This window comes from Marmota marmota, unplaced genomic scaffold, assembly GCF_001458135.2.
Source record: "Marmota marmota marmota unplaced genomic scaffold, marMar, whole genome shotgun sequence".
In the NCBI taxonomy this organism is placed as follows: Eukaryota; Metazoa; Chordata; class Mammalia; order Rodentia; family Sciuridae; genus Marmota; species Marmota marmota.
The window spans coordinates 31476918-31487809 of NW_025999982.1; the positions used below are offsets into that span (position 1 = coordinate 31476918).

The 10892-nt window shown below is 36.5% G+C and overlaps 1 pseudogene; it reads left to right on the forward strand.

Annotated features, from left to right (window-relative positions):
• The first annotated feature begins 4129 nt into the window (after positions 1 to 4129).
• Positions 4130 to 4919, forward strand: LOC107144104 (annotated as a pseudogene).
• The last annotated feature ends 5973 nt before the right edge of the window (positions 4920 to 10892 follow it).

Below are 10892 nucleotides of genomic sequence, written 5' to 3' on the forward strand. Positions count from 1 at the left end.
GGAGGATGGGAAAGGCAGCGGAGCACAACAGACACTAGGATGGCAATTTGTAAATCAATGGATGTGTAACTGATGTGATTCTGCAATCTGTGTATGGGGTGAAGGTGGGAGTTCATAACCCACTTGAATCAAAGTGTCGAATATGATATGTCAAGAAATTTGTAATGTTTTGAACAACCCACAATAAAAAATTAAAAATAAATAAATAAATAAATAAATAAAAACAGGAAATATGACCCCTATTTGTCATTAAAGAGTTATTGTTTGTGATGATAATGTAGTGGTATCATGCAGGGGCTCAGACCTAGGAAACATTTGGAGTTCAGTAGATGGAAGAAGATGCAAGATGCAGTTAGGATAGTAGAGATGCTTTATTCAGAGGTGGCAACAGTCACTTAGCCCACTGTTAGCCCACACTTATTTTCTATAGGCTCTTTTTATATGCAGGCCAAACAAAAAAGGCACACTGCCAACAGGTTGCATCATGGGTGCGTGCTCCCAAGTTCATGTTTATGGCCTTGAGTATATAAGCTGAATCAGAGTGTTTCTGACCTTGACTAACCATAAGAGCTGGTTCCCAGCCCTGGCTACACACTAAAAACCAAACCAGAAGTCTGCGAGGGAGCCTAACTACAGCCATTTGGGGGTCTGCCCCAACAAGTGGCATATGTTTTCATAGGAAAATTCTTGTCTTTCAGACATTATGAAATTAAATGGAAGTAAAATTCGATATCTGAGACTATTTCAAAATAATCCTACGTGGGGAGAGGAAATTAAAGCATAGAGCAAACAGTATGAAAATGGGCTATATCTACATGTGAATTTATTATCTGAATCTCTGCCTCTGTGATTGCTTGATATTTTCCATATTAAAGAGTTTATAAAAACAAAAGCAATCACAAAAGTGAATTTTTTAAATGAAAATAATTATGTTGAAATAACCAAAGGAAATAGTTCTTAAGGCGAAATATATAGAGAAGTATGAATTTCTCAATTGAGTATTCAACTCTGCCATATAGTACAACAAAACTTTCCCATATTTAGATGATGCAAAATGTAGTATACTGAAATGAATTAGTCTCTTTAACAGTTTGCTTGTAGCATTTAATTTTATATATGAAAAAAATCTGCTGATGTGAAACACTGCTCTGGCATAATTCACTTTACAATTACCCAGGAGCTCTTCATAGCCCAAGCTAGTCTAAGGAATAAGTTACCCAAGGAATTAATTACCATCCAGTTTATTACATTTCATATCATCTAAGCTGCTGAAGAAACTGGTTACCTGGAAAATTATGTATTTTTGGAATACTTGTCAAATTTAATTTGGTTGATTTGTAAGGCAGAATTAACAACCATTTTCCTATTTCTTGTGCCTAAAGAGTCACAGGTGTATCTTCTACAGGACAGTTGATTGTAATATGTTGGAGTAATCCTACTCTCTACAGCTGTGCAGTCAAGGCTACTAGAATTTAACATCTCAAAGGGTATAGCTGCAAAATTCTCTACTGAATTTAGCATCTGTCAACAGCTAATTGCCTGGTAGCATACCTGGTTTTCCAACATGAGTGCAATTGACTTGAGATTTTGAACTGCTATTGGATGTATTACAGCAAGGGTACACTCATTTTAAAAGCAAGGCTCATATTAATGCAAAATGAAAGTCTCTTCCATTTGCTTTGCTCATCAATTTGGTAGGACGGTATTTAGCTGTCCCCCCACCAACAAAGTGATCTCAGGAATTTCAATTATGTTTTATGTATATCAATGTACAGTGCACTTGTCTAGCATTCATTAAGCCCTGGGTTCAAATCAGTGCAAAAAAAAAAAAAAAATTCAAAACCAGAAAGTACTGATATCCAAATTCATTTTGGGGTTTTTCATTAATTAGACTTACTTAAGCAAATAGCAAATAAAAATATAGGTTGCCCAACAAATGTAAACTTTATATAAACAATGAATTATATTTATGAATGAATAAACATTGTCAGTAAATATTTAATATACATATGTCTGCAGCAATATTCAGGGCACAACTTATACTGTTTATCTGATATCCAAATTAAATTGGATGTCTTGTATTTTGTCTGAAAATCAACTCTAGAGATAAAGCTTCTGAAGCTTACAAAGGGGAGGAGCCTTTGTATATTATTTCAGTTACTTCTATTCTTTCTGAACAGAAAACTGCAGAATTCTGGTGTAATATTTCAAGGGGATAGTTGTTAAGAGAGAGCAGGGTATATACGTTGCTCCAAAGTCAATCCCAAGAACAAATTTTTACCTAAAAAGCTAAATCATCAGAGAAACTTAGTTAATTTTACAAATAGATTCACTTGGAAAGACAATTAAATTCGTAGTTGGGGAACTTGGCACCTTGTACAAAGTGCCAAGTACACTTTCCTCTGTGACTTGGGGCAACCTCAATCTTGCTGAAGAAATCAGAGTAATCTTTACTAAAGAATCACTTCTCAAACTTTAAAAGCATGCAGATCACCTTAGGATCTTGTTAAAATGCAGATTCTGGCTTAGTAGGAATGAATTCTGAATTTCAAAGAAACTCCCAGGTGATTCTAATGCTGCTGGTCCATAAACCACTCTCTGAGAAGCAAGGGACTAGTGTAAAACAATCTACATAAGAGATTCTGTGCAAGGTTTAATACTAAGAAAATCTGCAGGATGTCAAGGACTCAAATCTCAGAAAAGCTTTCAGAATCAAGGTAAGTGAATTATACTTAAAGCTGGAAATACAGCAAAAACTTTATTAAATAGAGATTGAGATGTACAGGAGCCATCCCTAATTGTATCTGGTCCTCACCTGAGATAAATAAAACAAATAATGGACAATTGGATCTGAAAATTGATGTTTATGGAAAATGACTTGAAAGAAAAGAAGTCCACCCACCTCAGACTCTGAATTTCAGGCTCTCACCTTGAGGCCCCCGTGCTTTATTGGTCCAGGAAACTATTTGGCAGGAGATCAAGAACTTCTTGACACTTTATACAAAACTGGGTGCCAATAACACAGAACTGTTATTTAAAATATTTCGATTCAATGGAAATATGTGCCTGACCAGTCTAATCAGCTGCCAGCTGGTATGCAATCATGATGTGTCCCAGCTGAATACTGGGAGCCTGCTGTTTCCAGATCTTCTTTGACTTTCATCAGACTTTCAAAGGAGTCCCGATACACCCAAGTCCGAAACTACAGCTGTCAATAGATCATATCAGACAATGGAAAGCAATGCACTTCCATAACTGCACATATTATGGAATGAATGATTGTAACTTTACATGCTTGTTAGTATTTTTTTTTTTCAAAATCGCTTTCACTCTGTTAAATTATGGGGTTTTCAACAGAGGATTGACAAAAAGAGTCTTATGAAATCAATTGTTACGTTTGCCTAAAAACCATACCTCCTATATCTCATTGTCTGGCCTTCCTCAATTCATGAATTCACTGTAGATCAATTAACTAAAAGTCAATTCAAAGACTATCTAATTTGCAAGTTTACTTGTTTTTATTTTAACTCTTTAATTCCATTTGAACATTTTCATACATTTTATTATTAATATTGATATTAGGTAAGGGGGATTGAACCCAGGGGTACTATAACATTTAGCTATCTTTCTAGTTCTTTTTATTATTATTATTTTGAATTTTGAGACAGGGTGTTGCTAAGTGGATGAGGCTGGCCTCAAACTTGTGATCTTCCTGCCTCAGCCTACCAAATCACTGTGATTACAGGCTTGCACCACTGTACACAGCTTATAAAATTATTTTAAAGATGAGTTCGGTTGTCTCCAACTTAGCTTTCACTCTTGTGGAAGGCTTGAGTATCAGAAAGAAGGAATACTCAAGCTCAGAGAGTCAAAGACTGAGACTCAAGGAGATGGAAGAATATAGAGTGTAAAAAGAACACTAAAAGAAAGTATATGGGGAAAGTTGCATGACATTGGTTTGGGCAATGAGTTTTTGGACATGACTCCAAAATACAGGCAACAAAAGTAAAGTCAGACAAATGAGATTGCATCACTTAAAAAAGTTCTTCTGCAGGCGGGCAGGGGTCAGGAGGTTGAAGACCATGGAGCCAGGCGTGGACAGTGGACGCGGTTCCACTGAGAGCCAAAGATGGCCGTGAATGGACACCCAATGTCAGTCACCAGTGATAATCTAAGTCGACATGACATGTTGGCCTGGATCAATGAGTCTCTGCAGTTGAATTTGACAAAGATTGAACCATTGTGCTCAGAAGCTGCTTATTGTCAATTTATGGGTATGCTATTCCTGGGCTCTGTTGCCATGAAGAAAGTGAAATTTCAAGCTAAGCTAAAACATGAATATATCCAGAACTTCAAAATACTATATGCAGGTTTTAAGAGGATGGGACCTGACAAAATAATTCCTGTGAATAAATTAGTAAAAGGAAAATTTCAGGATAATTTTGAGTTTGTGCAGTGGTTCAAGAAGGTTTTTGAGGTAGACTGTGATGGAAAAGACTATGACCCTGTAGCTGCCAGACAAGGTCAAGGAACTGCAGTTGCTCCCGTCCTTGTTGCTCCAGCTCTGAATAAACTGAAGAAACCTCTCAGCTTAAGCAGTGCAGCTCCACAGAGACCCATTTCAATACAAACAACTGCTGCGACTTCTACAGCTGGCCCAGGGGTGGTTCAAAAGAATTCTGGTGTGGGCATTGGGCATGATGAAGCAGCAGAATGGATATAGCAGGTCAACATATTGAAACTTACTGTTGACGACTTGAAGAAGGAGAGATAAGCTTGGAAAGCTAAGTAACATTGAATTGATTTGCCAGGAGAATGAGGGGGAGAACGACCCTGTATTACAGAGGATTGTAGACATTGTCTAAAGCTTTGTGATACCTGATGAAGGGGGTCCACGGGAGGAACAAGAAGACCATTAACAGCCTGGATCAGCAGAGCAACATCCGAATTCTTCACTCTAAATCATGTGCTTAACTATAAAATACAGTTATTTTTAGAGGATTCACTGATTTCTTTTAATAAGCAAAAAGTACCTCTTTTTAAAAGTGTACTTTGCAAATGTTTTGCTCCTTTCCCAATAAGTTTGAGTTAGGAGCTTTTACCTTGTAGCAGAGCAGTATTATTTCTACTTCCTTCACCTGGGGAACAAAGAGGCTCACCATGGGGCTTACCCTGTAGATGCTGGTCACATGGATTGCTGAAGAAGGTATTTTTATGTAATACACTGAGGTGGTGACTTCAGTAAAGACTGAATTGAGTTTTAAGCTAATGTGAAGTCGTGGAAGAGAACATTTTAATAAATAAATGCCTTAAGAGTATTTAAAATATGCTTCCATATTTCAAAACATAAAATGTAACATGACAGTAGATTTTATGTGTCTGATGTTGTATCTGGGAAGGAAGGTCCAGACCTCAGAACCTTTGGAACCTGCTGTCACAGGCCTTACAAGGTTGCCTGAATCCCTACAAGCCTAGGCTTTAATCCCAAAAGGAAAGTTTAAGAAATTGCTCTGTAAAGCCATTTGGTATCATTGACCAATTGCATCCCTGCTAAAAGCAAACAGCTTGATGCCCTGAGATGTTTGAGGTGAAGAGTGTTTCATTGAGTGTTTCTCTGATGGTTTTTCCATTTATTCCTGAAATTTTTATATATTGAGGAAAATAAGGTGTGTCCAGTTTTTTAAACTAATAACTACTTTTGGAGAATTGCCCACATCTCTGGGATTTGGATGAGAGTTCTGTCCTGTTTTACTTCTTAAGTTTACATTTAACATGTTTCTCTTCTCTGTTGCCCTTGCCCCATGGGGACTCCTCTTTGGCTCCTTAAATTTGCTGCGCAGCATTGGAAGTACAGCAGGCAGATGATCATGCTGCAAGCTCTTGGTGGACCTCTAGCAAAGGGAGCCATCAGTGAAGGCCACAGTTATCTTGGGATCTACAAGGCTGGGCTGTTTTCCATATCATCTGTCCCTGGCTCTCCACTGTTATCAGAATACTTTGTCAGTGCACTTATCTCTTTGGAGATAAAATTCACTAGTGTGTTACTAAATGTTAATTTCTTTTGCAGAAAATGCAGTACCATATCTGAATTAATATTTAAAATGTTTCATTCCTTAACTCCTTTATTTGCATTGCCTATGGCCTATTCAGTCTCTTGTTTGGCAGAATTTTGCAAAATCTATGTTACCCACAACTGAGATTGTTCAACCCCTGGTGTGTTCGTATTGATTTGTTTATGGTGGTAGCTTGTCCTGATGTGTGTAGAAAACAGGTATTTTATGATAAAATTGCTGTGTTGTGCATGCTGTGTGTGGAATTCAGGAGAAAACCCAGACTCATTGATTAACAATGCCAAAAAATGCAAATAACTAGCCATTGTTCAAATGACAGTGGTGCTATTTCTCTTTTGTGGCCTTTTAGGCTTTTGTTGCCCGAAAATTCCATTTTGTCTGAAACCCATTTTCCAACTGGTCTTTCTTGACAGAGTTTTTCCCTACTTTTAAACAGTTTCTAAATAAAATTCTATATTTAAAAAAAAAGTTCTTCTGCTCAGCAAATGAGACAAACAACAAAATGAAGAGACAACCTATCAAATAGGAGAAAATATTTGCAAACCATACATTTGATAAGAGATTAATAAGAAAAATGATAAGGAATGCTAACAATCCAATAGCAAGAAAATAATTGATGATTGAAAATTGGCAAATAATTTGAATAGACATTTCTCTTGAGACATGCAAATGGCCAGTGAATTTTTTTTTAAATAGTCAACAACACTAATCATGAAGAAAATGAAAATTAAAACCACAAGTCACCTCACACCTGTTAGAATGGCTATTATATAAAAACATGAACAACAATAGGTTTGGAATGGATGTGGAGAAGAGGGAATTCTTGTACACTGTTGGTAGGAATATAAATTAGTGTAGCCATTATGGAAAACAGAATGGGTTTTCCTTAAAAAATTAAAAATAGGACTACCATATGATAACAGCAATTCTGCTACTGGGTATAAATCCAAAGGAAATGAAATCAGTATGTTGGAGAGATACCTTCAATTCCATGTTCTTTTCAGCATTATTCACAATAGCCATGATTTGGAATCAACCTAAGTATCCATTAAAAGATGAATAAATAAAATGTGTGTGTGTGTGTGTGTGTGTGTAACTCAGCCTCTTAGAAAAAAGGAAATCCTGTTGTTTGTGATGAAATGGATAAAACTAGAGAACAAAATACTAAATGAAATAAACCAGACACAGAAAGATAAATATTGCATGACCTCATGTAGAATCTAAAGAAGTTGAAAAAGAAAAAAAAATGGTAAGGAGGGACTGGGGACCTGTTATTCAAAAGAATTCAGAACTTCATTTAGATAGTTCAAATTAGTTCAAGGAGATCTCCTGTACAACATGATAACTTTAGCTGAAAACAATGCATTATATTCCTGAAAGCTGCTGTAAGAGGATATTTTAAGTATTCTCACCACAAATAAATATATGAGGTGATACATATGATAAAGGTGGAAAGAAGAAAGCCAATTGGTCAGGTGCCTTTATTTTAGAAATGATATGGCAGTAAGCTCTTTGGATTTTCTTTTTACTCATATAGTTAGACATGGTACTAAAGAATCTGGTAACCTAGAAATGTCAAAAGGCATAGATCCCCTATCTGCAAAAGAAGCCTGCTCTCTTTAGTTCAAGAATAAGAAAAGGGGGAGCTTAAGAGAAGAGAAATCCTTCAGACAAATCTACTCCATTCCAGAAAGTTATCACAGAAAAAGAAAATGATACTACCTCTACCTAACCTGAAAAAAACTAAATGAGAACCTTCATTTCTACCCTCTCAACACTCTCACTAAGGTTTTTTTAGAGAAGGACAAGTAGGCAGCCAAGACTGTCATACACACATCATCATCTGAATACTACGCATCCATGATGTCTGTGGAGCTCACATGGCAGCCTGGACTTCTGCTCCCACCCAACCCTCCCAGCTGCAGTCCGGCTGCAGCAGAATAAGGGGGGGGGGGGGCCGGGGAAGAGTTGGTGATGAGGAACTTGTGTAGATTGATGCAGCAGGAGTGGAAGCCGTTTATTGTAGGACAACAGAGGTATTTATACATTCCACACAGCTTATCTAATTAACATAAACTCGATACAGCAGTCAACCAATAAGGAATCTCCACACTTAATGGCTCGCTGGCATTACTTCACAAACCACTCCCTCTGGCAAAATGCCAGGCGCCATCCAGACTTGTTTACAGACTCTAACATTTGCCAGGTGCCATCCTGACTTGTTTACAGACTCTAACACCTCCCTGCTGGGGTGGTGTCATAGGATGCCTGCTGGGGGATCAGGATTTACAACATTGTTCACTGCTAACAGCACAACCAATCCCAACACAGTGTCAGTGGAACACACAGGAAACTGGACTGATCATCCTGTGCAACAGTAATGAGCAAGTCCTCTTCAAGTGGAAACGAAGACTGAGTGGGATATTTGGTCTTGTAATTCCATTTACTGATACTCCCCACTATCCTACTTTCTTCCTCTTAGAAATTCCCTACTTACACTTCCAGAGTAGTCTCAGAGAAAGATTGGGAGTCTCATAACTTAATATGAAAATGCCCAGATTTCATTTAAAGATTCTCATCACAATAACCAGGAAAATCTCAAGCTGAATGAAAAATGACATTCAATCAATGCCAACACCAAGATGACAGAGATGTAGAATTACCTGATAAAGATTTTAAACAGCCATGCTAAAAAATGCTTCAGCAGGCAATTATGAATATTCTTGAAACAAATAAAAAATAGAAACCTTAGCAAAGAAATAGAAGGCAAAAAGAATAATCAAAGTGGAAATTTAGAACTGGAAAATATAACAACCAAGAAAAAAGTTCAGAAGATGGGCTCAACTTCAAAATGGAGGAGAGGAAAGAATCTGTGAACCAGAAAAAAAGGCCAATAAAAATTACTGAATGACAACAGAAAAAGGACAATCTAAAATAGAAATTTACCCAATCTGAAACACAGAAAGAAGATAAATTGGAGAAAGGAAAAAAAAACAACAACAACCTGATCATCAGAGCCCTATACAAACTAGAAAGAGGGTAGGACTAAAAAGCAACTCAAAGAAATTATGGCTAAAACCCTCCCCAAATTGTTGAGACATTAACCTACAAATTCAAAAAGCTGAGAAAAGCCTAAACAGAGTAAGACTACTAAAATCCATACCAAGACACATTAAAATTAAGCTTCTGAAAAATAAAGACAAAAAAGATGTTGAATGCAACCATAGAAAAAAACTGATATAGAGGAAGGTAAAACAGGGGACAATTTGAAGTGCTGATAGAAAATACATTTTAACAGAACTCTATACCTAGCAGATGTTGAGTTAGACTCTCAAGTTTTTCCCTAGATATGCAAACTTAATGAAACAGGAGCATATCTTTATTAACATGGCTCCTGGCACATAAGAAAGCACGAATCTGATTGTGAGTAAACTTTCTTAGAGCATCATAACTTTCTGCATTTTACCTTTAAATTGACTTTCATGCATTTCATATGCACATTCATGCATTAGAACATATGTATATCCTGAGAGAGGAAGCGTGGCATATATAGGTTACAATCTTGTAGAAGGAGACATGGTGGTTGTTCATCTTGAAAGTGAGATATCTACAAAAGTCATTGCTGCTCATACTTAAACTGAGTGTTTGCCCTATTAGTAAAGGGCACAGGAAAGTGTCAGTGTAATAGGTTCAGGTCCTTGATTCTGCAATATTTTGGTGACCAGAAGTTGAAGCTAAAATATCTTGGCACAGACATTAAGATGGTCCAAAGATACAGATGGCAATATATATACTCCAAGCATTCTCCAGATTTTATTTAGTTTTTGAGAAGTCTTTTTATTTCAGGAAAATGACAACTCCAACCTATATATTTTTGAACTATATTTAGGATTTCTCTTGTGCAAAAATTAAATAATAGATGTTAAAGTGGTTAGGTGCTCAACAAATCCTTTTGTTTTTTCTTCTTGGGCACTCAACTAGACTACATTTCCCAGCCTCTCTAGCCATTAGGCATGCCTTCTGACTGAGCTCTAGCAATAGAACATAAAAATAAAAGGGAGGTGGGGTATGTAACATTCCTAGGCCTGGATCATAAAGTCCTCATACTTGATCATTCTGGTTCTTGCCTCCTCTTCTTGCTTGATATGTAGAAATCATATGTTAAAGATGAGAGAGCCTGAGATTAAATCTTAGAAAAGTTTTGATTTGCATTTCTCTAATTACTAGAGAAGTTGAACATTTTTTCATATATTTGTTGATTGGATGTATATCTTCTTCTGAGAAATGTCTGTTCAGTTCCTTAGTCCATTTATTGATTGGGTTATTATTATTATTATTATTATTATTATTATTATTATTATTTTGGTGTTAAGTTTTTTGATTTCTTTATATATCCTGGAGATTAGTGCTCTATCTGACATGCGTATGGCAAAAATTTGCTCCCCAAATGTAGGCTCTTGCTTTACCTCATTTCTTTTGCTGAGAGGAAACTTTTTTATTGATTTTATTTCTTACACTTTAGGAGTCTTGTTATAGAAATTGGGGCCTAATCCAACATGATGAAGATTTGGGCCTATAGTCAGAATGGCAGTTATCAAGAATACAGACAACAATAAATGTTGGTGAGAATGTGGGTTGGGGGAAAGGCACACTCATTCATTGCTGGTGGGACTGCAAATTTTTTTTTCTTTAATTTTTATTGTTGGTTGTTCAAAATATTACATAGTTCTTGACAAATCATATTTCACACTTTGATTCAAGTGGGTTATGAACTCCCATTTTTACCCCGTATACAGATTGCAGCATCACATCGGTTACACA